The 18,914-nt window shown below is 39.6% G+C and overlaps 1 protein-coding gene across 1 annotated transcript in view; it reads right to left on the reverse strand.

Moving 5' to 3' along the window:
* The window catches only part of LOC119652052 (alpha-2 adrenergic receptor), a 343,866-nt gene that overhangs the window by 90,169 nt on the left and 234,783 nt on the right, over positions 1 to 18,914 (reverse strand). The window lies entirely within an intron of this gene.

Genomic DNA, 18,914 nt, shown 5'->3' on the forward strand with positions numbered 1-18,914 from the left:
TCTTTCGATTGAGTATTTAAAGCGAAATTTCAAGGTGGTTAATATAAACTTCCCTTACAATACAGGAAACCAGAACTGTAGAGCATACAATGGGTAGAGTGAGCAACATTCTACCAGGAAATCACCAATAATCTACAATTCTGGATTAGGTGGTGACACCGCAGTCTATCTGGCCGAATTCAATCTGTCAAGAGTGAGTCATATTCTTATTTGATGAAACTACACCATTTCCTTTGAATCACTCAAAACCGCCCACATTTCCAATCGCAAACAACTACGATCTTCGTCCTGTAGTACTTGCGTCACAGACGTTATTATCATCCAAACTACCATTTACTTCTCGAAATCGTATTGTTCATAAATACGAATAAAAGAAAATCGTCGGTGGTATTTCCAAGCGAAATAATAAATTTCTTTAACTCCTGCGAAAAGTTTTCAAATTGTAGATTTAGCTGGCATTCGGTTGCTGTATACGTCGTCTAACCTTTTCCTCGCCTCCGTCGGAACTCGAGACACCGTCAGTTTCTGCTATCACCGAAGGGTGAAAACTCCATCAAAACTTTCTTCCCTGGAGCGTAAATATATTGTGGAAAATAAAAGATACAGTCGTCCTAGCTCTGCCAAGTATCATTCTTTCACGGCTTCCTATTTCTCCTGTTTTGGTATTTGATGGGAATTTTAAGACAAAATAACACATTAAACACACAAGTGGTTTAATGCTCGTCCTTTAGATTATGGAATGTCACAATTATATTGCACGTACTCGAAATGAACTCAGAAAAGCGATAAATATGATGAATAACTACTTTTATTAACACTCGGGTGCTCCTCTCGTTTATTCGTAAAGTTGACAGAATTCCGAAACTGACAGTGAATGGGGTCGGCGGGGTGGGGCTGGCATGGAGTCTAGCAGGCTGCTATGGCGGGCCCCAGTCTCCTAGTTTGCGAGGCTCCCAGGCACCCAATACTGACGTCGCACGAAGTCTACACAGCGTCGGATAAGTAAGTTTCCATTCCAAGAGTTTCAGCAGTTGAAGCGGAGTTATTTCCTGCCAACATTCTCGCAAACACTTTTTGAGTTACGTTCGATTCCTGCAGATGAATTTTGAATATTCGATCTGGGCCGTCATTTAATGTTTACTCCCAGCTCAATAACGTTTCGAATGGTTTTTATCTGGAGACCATGGATTATTTATACTGGTAGGCTGAAGCAATTTTTCTTCGGAGAAGGTCAGAGAATGCGTAAAAATTGGTGAAAGCTTGTTAGAATAGTCAGTGTATGTTGGAATTGGAGATATGTGGTGGCAATAGCATTGAACAGGCCGTGGAAGTCTCGCTCCCGACCATTCGTCCAGAGAAAAGTTGTACACACAAGCAAAAATATATTTCATGGAATGCTTGAGAAGGAATTTTAATACCGAAATTCCTGGGCAAATGAAAAAAGGAAATGCCGATAGTAGAAGCCCGGAAGGGGGAGGTGTGTGAGTTAATGCCGAGGAGTAGAAGTCGTTAGGGTAGGAGGGCATTCCCTTGAGAATTTCGATCCCAGGATTGGAGTTCCCGGTGGTCATAGGAAAACCTTATGAATTCGTTTGAATGCTAAACTTTCAGCCCGTACTCTGTTCATGAATATGTCCTTAGCACAACTCATTCACACTATCGAGCCTTGTGTCCTCTACAGTGAAAATGATCTTTATTTCGAGGTCGCGTAAATGAATAAATTTTAATGACCTTACGGACTCAGAAAGGATAATGAAGAGGATGTAAACGCAATGTCGAAAAACTTTGGGATGCCACTTCATGCGGCCGCTTCTAAGGACATCATTTCCATATCCTTGCGACTGAGTGCACAAAAAAGGAGGGTAGAGAACTTGGAAAAAATATGGAGAACGAATGGAAATGCGGGCATACTATGAATGATAAACTTGAATATATATTGAAATGAGTTTGCTAATATTCCAGGATATTTCACGGCATAAAAAATACAATCTTCAGGACATGGTTCTAGTTTCCGACCAAAGCCATAATAGAATATCTCGACCTTTCCCCTAACAAAAACAATGTGGAAGGTCAATATAATCGCATACATGGGCGTAGCTAATATACAAGTTAACAAGGAAAATATTGACAATGACAGACATGCACATCCTTCATTGCTTCCTGAAACGTCAAAAGTTTGATGTTAGTGGTTCGATTTTACTTACTCATTGACCTTTCCATGAAGACAACTTTTAGAGCAAGATTGATAGCAGCCAGTCCCCGCTGTAACTGTCCCTTAGCTTCCCGGGTGCACTTTGAACAATTTTGATAAATTTTAATAAAGTTTTCATGGGGCTTGTGCTTATTTACACAACTTTTGTATTTAATCTTGATTTGTATATTTGAAGTAATGAACTTTATACAATCAGGGAATACGTTGTGCGTTGTGATTTCACTTTAAAATTGTGTTTACATTACGAGTAAAAATTGATTAAATCTAAATTGAAGAAGAGCTATTTTGATGAGTTATCCATTTCCACGCGGAGCTTAAAGGACTTATTGGGAAATTCACGCAAAAGGCATAGTAACTTAAGTACTATAAGAGTGACATGAAATCCCAGCTGGGCGCAGTGTACTAATGAAGTTGCTGACGTTAACCGGAAGCAAATAAACTTAGTGAGAAAAGATGAGAAAGAGAGAAGGAGTCAACATATTTCAAATGACTGAAAATTGAAAATTCGTGTGATATTGTCATTTTGTTTTTATATTTGTTCAGCCTAATTTCGATGCACAAATGAGATCAGCAAGCAATGTCACCACATTTAGAATAAGGCAGATAAACATTATAAAACTGAATGCGTAAGTGATCTACCAATCCGAGGAACTTTCGAGTATGAACAAGTCGGGAAACCGGAAGCTGGACGCTTTAGGTATGAAAAGTTTTGTGTATTTCTTCTACAAAAACATTTGAGTGGGCATTTGTCCCATTATTGCTTATCACGTAATATATGCATATATTATGGGAGAACACTTTCGCGTGATACTGATATTCAGACTTAAATCGCACAGAAACAACAACTTTGACCTATTATAACTTTGGTAGGATAGTCTGTGTTACAGCTTACATTACTGCAATGATGAACATAAGGGGGGGGGGGGGGTATCGCTGTCAATTACTAAAAATTATGATAATATACTATTATTTACTTTATTTGAAGAGATATCAGTATGGACGGTATTTCAAAGCCGAGTCACCATATAGGGGCAGCCTCTTGATTTTTTTGAGATTTTTCGTTTGGGTAGTTTCTGAGGATGGGTCCATGAAAGAAATGATCACTTTCAACCCCCCCCCCCCCCCCTCACAACTTTCCAAGAAATGTCAACAATTAGACCGGCTTCGGAAAGTACTAACCAGGACCTTTCATGTGATACCCCACGTATTTGCATGTATGTGGAGCCTCCTTAAACTCAAGGTAGAATGATGTAAATCACTGTATGCGTGAGCGTTCACAGTTTACCACCTGTAATTTGGTATCAATGAATTTCAGAGAAAAATGCGTATGACGGATAGATAGACAGACAGACAGATAGTAAACCGATTTTAATAAGGTTTCGTTCTACACAAAACCTCAAAAATGCGACATTTCAAATGCGGGCCGATTCTTAAATTATCTGTATAGACGTTCGTCTATTTATTGTGAAGCGGAATGACCTGAAATTGTGGCTGATGTTAATAAAACTACTGGGGGGTGTTAACCTAAAACAGCGCAGGTTAACCCCGATATGACGCCGGCAGGTGAACGCCTAAAGTTTTTGAATCGCAGTGGCGGTTAGTCTCCATGTACTGCTCCCATATGGAAACACAGAAAGAACTTTAGTACAGACCAGTTTCGGTTTGGTGTTAATGTTGAGATAATGCATATCCTGGTTTTTAACAAAGCATCAAAGGCGGATCTACATAAAGCTATTAATGCGTTATTGAGTTCAATCAATCCTTCGAGCTATTCTTTAATGCACCCAGAATTATTTTAGATATATTCTTTGCGGCAGCAAGGGGCACGCAAATGCTTCCCAATGGTCGCACTAAAGACAGGTACCATTTGTCAGAATGTTAATGATAATTCCCTTCCTCTCTCTGAGGAAAAGCTAGGATCCCCAGAATTTCTAAAGAAATGGCAGAAACAGCTTTGCAGAAATTGCAACAGATCGTGAAGTCCTGCTGCATTGCTCTTTTGAGTGCACTGACGGACTAAATATTTCCCTTCTGTTTAGAGGAGCAGTCCGTATATGAATCATACAGTCACTTCATCCATTAGAGGTGGATTTACGCCGAATGGGACACAGTTGAGAGCCGTGGTAAGGTGCTCCTTCGACCTCTTCTGTGCTCATCATCGAGAATGAAGAATTGATCGGTAGCGTGCCTAACCATCTTTTTTGCTGCTCCCAACAGCGCGTCTACTCATCATATGTCTGAGCAAGGTATTATCGGAGATCACAATTTCCCTTGGAGTGCATTTAATTGGTCATAGAAAGCTTCCTCCCTTCCATGTCGAGAATCCGCTTGGTAGATAGTACTGTACTAATGAAGTGCTCCTCGTTTTTGATACGAATCTTGCATTGCAAAAATAATAAACGTTATTCAGATACCGGATTCAGACTTACTTGCAGCAGGCTTTCTATAATAAAATATTACGGTACAGCAGCATGGATGAATTTTGGGCAAGCGATCATTCTTGGAAGCCACGGTATATTCTGGAATCTTCTTATAAACCTCTGAAGGCAGTAGAAGGTCAAAACCAAAAAATCAGTCCATTTACCAGACAATGTAACCATTTCTTTAGCATACTTATTTATGTATTTAATAGTTGTAAATAACTAGCCCGCAAAACCTCTATTTATCTCAGCCGCATCTCACGACAGCAGGAATATTTAAGTGTTCTAAATTCGCAGTTCACAGGGGGGTACTGCCTTAACCGCTGTTAGCCTCGGTGAGCTGGCTACCCTGAGACCCGTAGTAATTACATTCCTATTTGAGTTAAAGTGATTCCACCTTCCTTATCTCCCAAAAAGAGAGTTTTGGGCCTTCCATGGCTAAGTTCACTATATCCTGCATGCTTACATTCCAATAACTTAGTCGTATGTAAAGGGGACATTTATTTACGGACCTGCGCCTGCAGACAGATCCTTGTAACCGATAAACGTAGCTTTCTATCTATTAATAGAATATTTACCCCAAACGCAAATCCATGCAACACGTAAACAATATTTCATGAACTTACAGCAACGATTGAGAGGGAGATAAATCAAAAGGAATATGCGCATTTATGCATGCCGAGAGTACCTTAAATTATGCTAATAGCCGTTGAACAGTTAAATATCCCAAGATAGAAGAACGTGCACATTGTAATCAGAACGAAGACGGCTAAAAGAGGATGTCTTAGAAGGTATCTGCGGGGGCGGAAGAAACAAAGTGCTACGACTCTGGAAAACGAGAGAGCCTTCACCCAAGCATTTGGGAATGAAGTTATGGTATTTCCTATAGACAAAACTTTTGGGCTCAGGATCAGGTCGCATGTCAGCGGTTTGCAATTTCGGAACGGATTCACGACAAATATTAGGCAGAATGGAGTGGATACATTTACTAATAACGTTACGTAACTTAGGGGTGCATTTTAGTTCCGAATTAACTTAGAAAAACGACATCCAGGAATAATATCAAAAGTTTTGCCGATTACTCTAAATGCGATTAAAAAAACAGGGGCCTTGACCAGCACACGTTCACAGGATCTCATTATCATCAACGGCGCAACAACCGGTAGCCGGTCTAGGCCTGCCTTAATAAGGAACTGCAGACACCCCGGTTTTCCACCGAGGTCCAACAATTCGATATCCCTAAAAGCTGTTTGGCGTCCTGACCTACGCCATCGCTCCATCTCAGGCAGGGTCTGCCTCGTTTTATTTTTCTACCATAGATATTGCCTTTATAGAATTTCCGGCTGGATAGCCCTCATCCATGCGGAGAAATGAACCGTTCATCATCATCAGCGGCGCAACAACCAGTATTCGGTCTAGACCTACCTTAATAAGGAACTCCAGATATCTCGATTTTGCGATGAGGTCCAACAATTCGATATCCCTAAAAGCTGTCTGGCGTCTTGACATACGCCATCGCTCCATCTCAGGCAGGGGCTGCCTCGTTTTATTTTTCTACCATAGATATTACCCTTATAGAATTTCCGGCTGGATAGCCCTCATCCATGCGGAGTAAGCCACCCACCCATCGCAACCTATTCGCCCGGATTTTATCCACAACCAGATGATCGTGGTACCGTTCATAAATTTCGCCGTTACGTAGGCTACGGAATCGTTCATCCTCATGTAGGGGGCCAAAAATTCTTTGGACAGGATCTATATATCCATAACGTATGTTCCGCCTGGAGACCAAGGCGAAATATTAATAACAGCACAGTATTCCCTCTTGTAACCCGTGAGCCGTTGATTGCGAAACTTCAACCCAGTTAAACAAACATCACAAGAACATAATGCTAAGAAAAGGACGCTTTTTATGAACATAGAAAGTCGAGAGATTTGAAAATTTTCGCAATCGTCACAGTCTTATCATTTGAGGCACATTATTCGAATAGCATATTGTGGGAGCATGAGGTCGGCCTCTTGGGTGTGGAGATAAGTAGGTGATCTATGTTATAGCACAAAAGTTATATCACCAAACATCATAGCATGACTCAATATCACAATACCACCTTATAACCCAGTAGAGAAGCGAGGACGATATTTATTTCGGTAATGTCCATGTCGATATGATATCACATCACAAGACAGCGCTAAGCACTACCATTTCAAAGCACTTCCGAATCTGTTAGTATTGGGTTTCGTTGTTCTTCATGAAAAAATGATTTGAGGTTTGATTGTGAGAATTTTTGATTATAGTTATTCTTTTCAATAGCAATCAAAAGGATATAAAATTTCATGCTACTACTACTCTCACTAAAGCATATGGGATTCATTAGTTTTTTATTTTCTTGCATTTTTTTACTTATACCTACTTGATTCTGCGGTATATTGTATGCTACGAGGCAGCAATAAGTAATAATATCATAATAAAATCACGCGTAAGATTAGAGTAATAAAAGGTATGGTTTTTTTTATATTACTTTGTACTTTGTAATGCCACTTTTTCAAAAAGTCATGTGATACCATATCACCTATCTACTACTCACGCGTTCCAGTTGGTCTTCAACTGTCCTGCAAAAAGCATCCAATCAGATTTACCAGGTGATGATCTCCGCCAGTATGTTATTTGCAACGTATGTGGACTGCAATTCTTCAGCGTCCTCAGGCCTGGTCCGAAAATAAATCGGAAAGCTTCTCTTTAACTTAATATAGTACATGAGCCAGCATCGAACGTAGTTGGTTAACATCTAAGACATAGATCAATAATAGCAAGCTAATATGTATCTTCAATAGAGCGCTCATTGGATCCTTTCTGTATAAGCGTTCTCTCTATAAGGTGTTAAGATCCACGGTAAAGTAGTTAACAAGAAAAAGGGTGTGGCTTCACAGTAAAAGTGATCGATAATAGACTTTGCTCTCTGGAAGCATTAAACACAATGATACCCATGTGTGCAGGTTCTTTGGGGCTGATTTTCGTATATGATAAATATTGTCTTCATTGTCTTAAAATTAGGATGTTAAAATTTTCAGTTTAAACAAGAGTTCATGTATGTAATTTGGAAATACCTCATCGTTCGCGATTCCACTAAGCTACACATTATGCTAAAAATCAGTAATCAATCAAGCGCGATTTGAAATCATTCGAGGGCAATTCGTTACGTAGAGTTGGAGTCAATTTGAAAATATATGTTTGTTGGGCGAAATTGAAGACACAATCCTGCTTTTAGGGTTGTCGTTAACTCTTATGTGGCTATGCCCCATCATTCTGGCTTCCTGAAGTTATGCTTCAGTTTATCCTTTTTTGCCAGAAGCTTGCACTCTCGCTGTTCTATGCGATGTAGTTGTAGGACGACCCAATCCGCGCCAACCTTGGGATAATGGGTTCAACTGCATGAAGTAACCCTCAATGGAGTTGTTGCCTTTTCCTACTTCCATTTCTTCACCAACACGTCTGTAGGCATGTAGTCCACATAGCTTCTTTGTTTCTTGTTTGATGAAAGCTTGGAAAGGTTGAGTAACCGTGGAGGCAATAAACCATCTCCTTTTTGGGCTGCCATCGACAAAATTGCCACAAAAGCTAGGAGTATCAATCTTTGTTTGGGATCCCGCAATACATGAACATATTTTTAGCTAAATCAACAACTAATCTTATGATTTCAGTAGTGACATCATGAAAATTAGAATGCTAACCTTAAAAGTTTTTAGGCCAACAACATGAGAGCAATCATCACCTATGGCACCCTGAAGATTCACCAACTTTACGTACCTTTAACACTGAGAAGATCTCCTCTACAACATGTCTGTCTTATCCTTACCACGAACTTAAGTGCGTTATTCGATTTACTTTCAGGACCGGAATTTCGCTTCCCTATATCATACTAAAAAATTTCAGTAGTTCTACTCTTATTATTGTGATTCTTCTTCTTTTTCTTTTGTCTTTACCCCGTGCACAAGTGGGGTCGGCTCATCGTGATGGGTTGCGTCATTTCATCAAAGACTGTATCTGGATGCGTTCGCAAGGTTTACCAGTCCCCATGTTTTGGTCGGCCATTTAGTCGCCTACCATCAACTTCTATGTTCAAACCAATCATGGCGAGTGAATTCTTTTTAACGCGCATTACGTGACCTTAACTCTGAAGGCGCCCCTCTCGTAATTTTTCCACGGTCTGTGCAACCTCAAAACGATCGTGCCACGCCACGCCACTACTCCAAAGCACCGTTTTTGTCTCCTTCACCGCGACGTGCCGTGCATTGTCTTCTCTAGTTAGCAAACACTCAGAACCATAGAAACCGGCAGGGCGGATGACATTGCGGTAAATTTTAGATTTGAGACCGCACAGAATACATGTTGTGGAACTTCATTCAAGTTGCACTAATGCGTGGAGGAGTTGCATAACACAGTTCTCCATTGATTGATTGTATAGACCCGAGATATTTAAATCGGTCAGTTCTGAGCAGATCACTCCTGCTGGCAGTGATTATGCCAGTTTCATATACGACTTGATTCAAGGTCACAGTGTTACGCCCCACCTCTTCGGTTTCAAGAGCTCAGCTCCGATGTTGTCGTGTCCTGTTGATTTCCCTGGTTTCTATCTTTTGGTTTCTTGCTTGATTTCAGCCACGATGACAGGGAAATTGCTACAAATGTCGGCAATGTTTGTGCAAGTGGAGGATCAATAAACTCTTCCGTTAAAATTTGCTCGAAATATTCTCGCCATCCATCCGTCATGACCCGAAGGTCACTAAGCAAAGTACCGTTCTTATCATTAATTCAACAAAAGTATTCAATGTCCTGTCTGCATTGGTGTCGGCTTATGGCAAGTCGATACAGATCTCTCTCGCCATCCCGAGTGTTCAATTTATCGTAAACATCTTTGTAATGGACTAGTCGGGTGAGAGCAATCGCTTTTTTTGGTTCCCAATCAGTACGCTTGCGAATTTGCCAAATGGCCAGTGTTTTATCGTCAAGGAACTTGTGCTAGAAGCATTTCTTTTCATAGACCTCCGTATGGCTTTGAGTGACCCAACCACATTCCATATACTAGACAAGTTGGAATACCGGAAGCTGGCACTCCGGGTGTAATGGTTTTGTGTTGATGAAACAGAAACTTTCTACTCATATTTTTTCATTCATATATTATTAGTCATATATGAATGAAAAAATATGAGTAGAAAGTTTCTGTTCATATTCCTTCATATATTTTTTTTTCCAACTACAAGAAATACGTGCATATTACTGAAGTAGATATTATACTCACGCTAAACAAATAAACATAAAGTTTTATAAAAATAGTTCCGTTTAAAAGAAAACTATTAAAAGGAAAGGTTTCCGATTAAACTATAGAATTTTATTTATGTTGAGGTAGCAAACACGTGTTTCGGACACAACATGTGTCCTTCTTCAGTGCTTATTTTGTAATTGCAAAATACACCTCCTAGAATGCAATAAATTGACATGAAATACAATAATTTGACTTCCAATGACTTTGTTAATAATAGTTGGATTCCGGTCAAACTTTCCAGAATTATGTCCTATATTTTCAATTACACTTTTGAACTTCTAGGATGAACTTAGGGGGGTTTCCGGGTAAATTTCTGAAACACTGTTATTAACTTTATTTGTGGAGGTATCGGAACGGAATGTATTTCAAGGCCTAGATTTTGGAGAGATGCATAACTGTGATTTTTTTCAGATGTTTCAATTGGGTCAGAACCTACCCAACGAGACCTGTTTCACTTTTTGGGGCACACATTTTGAGCCTTGCTTTTTTGCTGTCAAAAGTTGTTTTTTGCACGGCCACAGCGACTCGCACTTCCCTGCGTCCGACACGCGAGTTGCTCCGCCACAATAGTAACGTATAAACCCAACAACGAGTTAAATAGTGAGAAAAAGAATTCTTTCATTTCTGATTTTCTGCGAAAACTTCTACCTAACGAAATTAGAATAAAAACTTCGGAGAAAGTTAGTCCTAAACTAAAACTATTACTATAAATCAGAAGTGTTGACAATTTGCTGGCCCAATTTATGGTTTTCCTTGGTTTATAGGTACACATTTTAATATTGAAAGTCAGGAAATTTTAGCTGCAGTTATTTTCCTTAGAAACGTCTTGTCTCATTAGCGGAAACTCATTATAAGGAAAGGGAGATTCATGACCAAGAAGGAGGAAACCCAACGAAAAACATTATCATTCTTTCTTGAATAGGTTTACTCTTTTATAGATTTTTACATTTCAACAAAGCATGATTTATTTCCACATCCTCCATATTATCGAAGTGAAAATAATTTTCCTGCATTTCTCATATAGTCGCCGCCCATATTGCGTGACTTATTTCTAGACGGCAATCGGCTATAAGAGTCCGCTTGCTTCGCATGATTGATAGCAGCTTAAGTAGAAATTCTGTCAACTCAAAATCAAAAACAATTACTAGTGAGGAACTTGCTTGTAACATAAAGTAAATATGAAACGCGTAAATACCAGTGAACGTGAGGAAAATTGAATAATTTGTGTTTGCTGATAAGATCGGATAAAAATTTAATGGAGAAGCGAACCATTCTCCATGGAAGAAAATTAAAAATTATTCGAGTTTATGATATACAAGAATACGTTATACCATTTAATGAGAAATCAATTGAAAAGGGAGAGAATGAGGGGACGACATCTAGATATTTTATAGAAACGTAAAGGGGTCATCCCGTGTGTCGGGTTGGATAAATCGATTTTTTTTTTGCGTGAATTGTATCCTATATATAGTGGAGAATATGTGGGCAAAGGAATTTTCCGATATTCCGAGTCGTTCAGAAATTACAGTGTTAAACAGGTAAAGAGTTTGCAGCCACGGCTAGAGTACTCCATGAGAAAGAGCATCGAATCTTTTTTTACCTGTTAGTTTTTTACCTGAGCCTCATAAATTCGAACACAGGTATAAATATAAAAAGATGGAAAACCAATCAATTGTCTAAACTTATTTTCTGTTTGGAATAAAAAGGATAATCCAGTCTAGAGTGAGCACTGAAAGGCTTTCAAGCTATACTCAGTTATATTTTGCTGTAAGTATTGTGCTCTTTGTGTGTTTAGTGATTTTTTTAAATGGATCATACGAAGGGAGATCGCTTTAACGTTCAACGTCATGCTCGCACTAAAAAACGAGTATTTCATGGGAATCGATACTTATCAGAGAAGAAAAAGGACTTGGTATCAACATCAGCAAAGAAACTTTTAGCAAGCATGGACATGGATGTTCCAATTGCGACAAGTTTTGGATATTGTATATTGGATTTTGCTGGAGTTTTCCCCGGTGTTTCTGCAAATAATAAAATATACGTAGTAGTAAAAAAGGGATGCGTAGGACATGTAGAGAAAATAATGGGAACTTGGCTTAGAAATGCAAAGAAGAATCACAAAGGCATTGGTGGAAAAGGGGCTGGAAAACTTATTAACGACCTCACTATATTTTTTGGGCTAGCTAGTCGTCGACACGCAAATTCGATAGAAGGAATGAAGTAAGAAATTTGGGCCACTTTCTTCCATAAATGTTCTACAGACGAAAATTCTCAGCATCAAAATTGTCCAGCAGGCGAGAACAGTTGGTGCAAATGGCGCAAAGCGGAAACTAAAGGAGAACTGGATAGTTTCCACCACGAGCAGGCACCTTTGAATGGAGAAGTTCAAACAGTCATCAAACCAATCTACGAAGAGTTGTCACGAGATGATCTCTTGAACAGATGTTTAGGAGCGGAGACTCAGAATAACAATAATTCGATAAATGCTTTGACCTGGACTTTCGCTCCTAAACACTTTCATTCTGGGGCCAAGGTCGTAGAAATAGCCACTTTTCTGGCTGTAATTATTTGCACTGAAGGATTTAATGGCATTCTCAAAATCCTAGTGACAATAGGGTGTCCAGTTGGTCACATATGTCAGGTTTATGCCGACCGCCGTAATGAAGCGCGAATTTGGCGGTCCGAACGACGATCGAAGAGAAGAGGGTGCCCTCTATGGACCAGGTATAGCAGATTAATGGTGAGTGAAAATGTTACTGTTGATAACCACATTTAAATTTTCAAATGCGTTTTTCTCGAAATAGCATCTTGAAAATCCATAGCACCATAGCTCAAAATCTATCCAACCAAATTCTTTGAAATTTTCACGGCTTCTTTAATACATATTTCTATGGTCCGCAAACTAGGATAATTGCAATCGGACGGGTCTTTTTTTATACAAGAGATATAAATAAACATATGGTGAAAAAATCACGTTTCTACCTTTATCCAATCCTCCAAAATAATTTTTCAAGGAAGACAAAAAAAACGGCCTTCACACGGGATGACCCCCTTAAGTCTTAGAAGACCATGAAGTAAAACAACAGAGTCTCAGAATAACCCGCGTTGTGGAACAGCTTTCGAAAGCGGCGATGGGGCCAAACTAAACAGTATTAAGTGCTTTGAATAAAGCTGTTTTGTCGATACAACAACAGGAGCTCCCAAATCATAGCTACAGCTACAATCTCAGAAAAAAATAGCGTTGTAAGGTGCTTTCCCTCTTTTCCACGTTTTAGCTTGGCTTTTATTTTGGCCAATCGTTCTGTGATGATCTTGACATTTGCCCCCAGTCGTCATGTGCTCGTAGTCATGCTGTCTCGCTGCTATAAGCTTTTCTCTGAAGTGGTTGTACCAATCAATCTCAAATTTGGTAGGAACAACCACATTCATTTATACATTGCAAAGGGGGTTATGGTGTATTAAATGAAATGTCTCGACTGATACTTTTCAAAACTGTCCTCACGTCCGACATTTAATGCAAAAGCGGGAGGGGGCTGGAAAGTGGTCATTTATTTCAAGGATCCGTTCCCAAAAACTACTTAATCGAAAAATCTGAAAAAAATCATGATGCTACTGAATCGGAGCCTAGGTAACATTCAGTAGCATCATGATGCGTTCCACAAAATACATACAAATAAAGTAATACATAGTATATCACTGTGATTTTTAGTAACTGAGTGTAAAACCTCCTCAACTTCTTCCTGGATTCATAAAAGTAATATAGGCTATAATATAACTACTAACGAGGGTGAAAATCGCACTATTACAAACAAAATTATACTAGCGCAAAGTTGTCAGTTCAGTGCAAGTTCTGAAACTTTGAATGTTAGGTTAAAGCGAATATTTTCACATAATATATGAATATACATTAAGTGCTAGGTACGAATGGAACAAATATTCACTCAAATGTTTTTATATAAGAAACACACACACCAACTTTTCAAATCTGAAGCGTACAGTTTCCAGTTTCCCAACTTGTTTACCTTCATCTTCATCCTTTGTCCCGTTCACAAGCCTCATTTCGAATGTGGTTAAAGCGTGTCACGCCACTAGTCCAATGCAACACCTTCGTCTCCATTACTGCAAAATGCCGCTCATTGTCTTTTTACAGACGGCCAACACTCAGAACCATATAGGGTGACAGAGCGGACGACACTGCTCTAATGGCCATTCTATCCAAGTTGTGCTAATGCGTGAAGCAATTTTATAACCCAGTTCTCCATTGGCTGATAGCATTAATCCGAGATATTTAAGTCAGTCGTCAAAAATTCCTTTTTATTTTAAGCTCAGACCACGTCGCGTGAGGCGATCATTCTACTTTTGGGCAAGTTGCTCGACATCATTATTGCTATTGGACGCTAGGAAAACATCATCTGCATAAAGCAGTGAATGGGACGCTGGACGTTGGAAGTTTCGTGTGGCAGAGTCCATAACAAGAAGAAACAGGAGTCGTGAGAAGGCCCAGTTGGACCGTGCGAGTTCTTTTGGCAGTAAGTGTTGTCCTAGAGCATACTAGATGCTTTCGTGTAGCACACGGACAAACACGTTCTCTAGATCCAGAAATGCAAAGTGAGTAAGCGTATCTTGCCTTAGTAGTTCCGTAGTTCTTGAGAAATTCGGTTTGATTCATGGTTATTTCAACGATTTAACCAAAACGGTTGTAAAGAATCCGTTTAAAAATCTTCACCGTATGGGAAAGTAACCGGATCGCACGGTAATTTGAACATTCTGGTGAACAACTTTAAAAAAGGTATCAATTTCTATATGCTTCTACATCTTAAATAATTTAAAACTTTTACCTAAAACCTTTCAGCTTTAACACCATCTGCAACCTGAAATCCTGTTTTGTAATTATACCATTGTACCGTTATATTTGTACAAATGAAATGATCACTGTGCCTTTCTCCATTGCCATGCTATTCACTTGTATCTACTGGCATGCAATTCCATGTATTTTGCCTTAGTGGTTCCCAACAATTAATTCTAATGCATATATGTAACTTATGTTAAACTACAACAGTGCATGGAACATTTGTAACTGATAATAAGTCAGATGTTTTTCGTTTCCCACGGCTGGGCGTTTCCATGAAGGCGCGCGGACGCCTGATACTCTGAGACAAAACATTAACGGACTTGCTTCTGTTGTGGCGGTTCATCTCACGTTTGCTCCGTAAAGATTTTAAAAGATTCGCGAGAGGAACTATGGGAAAGAGGAATGACATCCCACGCGACAGACAATGGGATGTTTATGTGATAGCGACTTGAATGGGGACAAAACGGTATCGACACCTTGCCTTATACCCGGGTCCAAATTTCGGATTAAGTTTGCCACTGTAGTTCGATGCGGTCTTCCCAATGGAAGAAGAGGATCAATGGTGAGGTTCACCAAGCAGTTCTTCATTTCATTTTAGATGTTATATTTAGGTGGCGTTTCGTGTGGATGAAGCTTGAACAGGGATATTCGTTTGAAAATCCGGCAAATTGATATGGCTTATTTTTGTTTCCGTGCAGGATCATTTTCCCCTGGGGATTAAATAAAAGAAAATAAACGTATAATTCTGCCAATGAGAACTGCCACTTATATATGTTAGAAGGATATACTGGTGTAATAGCATTTTCTCCTATCTAGGGTCGAAAATCACAACCGATAGCTACGATGATGAAATCCGCGCACGGTTGTTGTCAGCCAACAGAGAGCCTATTTCACCTTACAAAAACTGTTCTGCTCGAAACGTCTCACATAGGATCAAAGCTCTTACTGTACAAGACGATGGTCTTGCCAGTCTCATGTATTCCTCGGAAACTTGGGTTTTAAGCAAGAAAAACTGCGAACTCTTGGCCGCGTTCGAGAGAAGAATCCTCTGAAGAATTTTTGGCCTCCTACATGAGGATGGTCGATTCCGTAGCCTACACAATGACGAAATCTATGAGCAATATCATAACCGCCCGGTTGTGGATAAAATCAATACGTTACGGTGGGCGGGTCACGTAATCCATATGGATGAGGATGATCCCACCCGGAAAGTATATAAGGGCAATATCTATGGTAGAAAAAGAAGACGAGGCGGACCCTGCGATGGCGTAGGTCAAGACAGCAGAGAGCTTTTAGGGATATCGAATTGGTGGACCTCGGCGCAAAACCGGGATGTCTAGGATTCCCTATTAAGGCAGGCCTAGATCGGATACCGGTTATTGCGCCGTTGATGATGATGAATGGCGTTTAATATCCTGATGGCAGTGATGTTGTATCACAATAAACACACACAACTATGCCTTTGCCTTCGATGTAGCGAGGCAATTCCATCCATTTCATGGCAGAATTAAGATGATGCAGTCGGAATTTGGACTGCTATGTCCGTATCTTGCGCTGTACTTTCTCCAGATCAATCTCCAGCTTATCGTAAGAGGGGGTTAAAAGACTGAAATGAAAACAATGCCCTGGATATAGAGAAGAATTCTTGGCGACGGTAATGAAAATGGCGGGAAGTTTGTGAATTTATGCAGTTTCCACCGCCTCGTCATTGGTGGCACATTTTCCGAGGACAGAGCCTGCCTTAAGGTCAGTTGGTTTTCAAATGACGGTAACCGTACGCGCAATCAGATTGAACAGTTCTGAATGTGTGTAACAACAGTCACTGACTTCCGCCTTAAAAGGGTTCACTATCCGATGGTCGCTTACATTCGCTAGAGTGTTACATCCGCCATTTTTCGTAGGGCTGGAAAGCTACGAAGGAGCGAAATAAGATCTGGCTGACTGTAGAGTGGTGGTAGCGGGTCGTTGAAAGGAAGGGGCTGGTCTCCTCGCCGAGTTGTTTGTCCCTTCACTAGCAATTTTTGCAGATCTTTTTCCACTTTTACTGAAATGTTGGGAATTCGATGATCGTTAAGATTTCAAAGGAGATAACCTATTTTGAGTGTAACAAGGGGCAGAGTGTCTGCATGCTACCTACCCGTGTCGCTAAGATAATTGCTAAAATAATCGTGGTATCAAAAGAACATTGCGGAAACTTGATCGTTGATGCAAACTCTTGCATTAATCACTTCAATACACTTCGGGTCATTTCGGAACAGTGCGGTGCAGTTTAGATCTTCGCTTCGCTTTCTCTCCATCGATTCACAGAAAGCTTTCAATAGTGTGGGCAGGGAGTGTATTTATCATGCTCCACGTACGAAGGGCATTTCGGAAAAACTAAATCATAATGTCAGAGCGACATATGATGGCGCAGAATGTCACATGCCCCTCCGAAGTAAAATCTCGGAGGATTTTGAGGTCCAAAGCGAAGTCCGCAACCAACGTTATTTCTTCTCGATCTGGAAAACATCCAGCGATGGATACGGACATAGCAGTCCAAATTCCGACTGCATCATCTTAATTTTGTCATGAAGTGGATGGACTTGCCTAGTTATATCGGAGGCAAAGGCATGGTTGATATTGTAATGACTGTCATCAGGATATTAGATGCCATAACGCCAGTATATCCTTGTTATTTGCTATAGTATATAAATAGTTTATCTTTTCTTCATATTATTGTTTATATTTTTCTATTCTTTATTTCTTAACATTAAGTTTACTGTTTGAATTTCCATTTGATACTGTTTCTTTTGTCTCGGATTGAGAATTTCAGTCACCGAGTTTCTTTTGAGTATCTTTTTTTGTCCACTCTCCGTGGAACCCACCCGAAAGGAAAGGATCATCTTCAGTTTCTACAACAGAAAAATACCGAGGGAAGGAGGGTACCTCAGTCAGAGAGTCATCGGTTGAGGGTCCAATCCGTCGTAAATTTTCTCGCCCGAAAGCTGAATCTGTGTAGCGAATTTGGCACGTCATCTCGTTATTTTGTTATTTCTCAAATTTTGTTTCGGTTACTTCTCACTTAACTTGAATACTTCAGGTTTGTGTGAGATCCCACAGGTCGAATTAAGGACACGTGGAAATCCCGTAGACGACATGTGAGGGACTGAAGTGTCAAAAGAACCCAATCATTGATAAGTTCGAAAATATTCTTCAGGAGTAAAATGATCAATAATGAAAATCTATTATCAAATTGGTCCAGTTTTCCACTGATTTGGCCAAGGATTTTCCGACCGGGTAACCTTCACTCTCCCTGATTGCTAACGGGTTACTCCTTGCAAATCGAACACAGCAAAATATAAAATATATTTAGAATAAAGCAGCTAAACATCAAGGGACTAATTAATCTTATGGCCTCACTTTCATTTCTGGTGAGTGATGGATTTCTGGTACTCAAAGGATTTCCATGAAGTTCACTGGGGTTACTATGGAATTAAATTAGTGTAATATCTTTCTAATCTCTTTACTTTATTCCTAAATCCAGTAGGATAAAATGGCAGAAACTCTATTTATTTTAATTAAATTATAAAAGGTAACGAGTTCCGTTCATCTACAAATTCGTTTGATCCTATAACAGCTAAAAATATAAATTGTCTTACTTACAGTTATGCCCAGATTTATTCAGAATATCGATCTCGATGCTTACCTGAAAAGAAAAAAAAATAAATTAATAAGAAAAGTTGGATGAAAAGTTAGATACATATTAAACTATATTCAGGGCAAAGTGCCCACAGCAATGGCGAAACTTTAGCAAACATTCCTTGCCACTTGATTGGTTGACACAACCTCCAGCGATACACGTGCAAATTAATTAATTGCCCAACATTATTCTCACATGTGAGGATTTCAATACCTCTGCAGCAAAGATAAAAGCCGAAGATGCCTTCGCATCACTCATCTGCTACACATGTCCACATATATCGTGCAATCAATTATTCCATATATCCTTTCAGAAGCCCTTCAATGTATCACAGTTTGTTTTGTGATAAACTACTTAAGCCATTCAACGAGCAGAATTAATGACATCTACAGCCAATTGTTTTATCATTTCCCTCTCCTGGCCAAGTCCA

This window comes from Hermetia illucens, chromosome 3 (assembly GCF_905115235.1).
Source record: "Hermetia illucens chromosome 3, iHerIll2.2.curated.20191125, whole genome shotgun sequence".
NCBI classification, from domain to species: domain Eukaryota; kingdom Metazoa; phylum Arthropoda; class Insecta; order Diptera; family Stratiomyidae; genus Hermetia; species Hermetia illucens.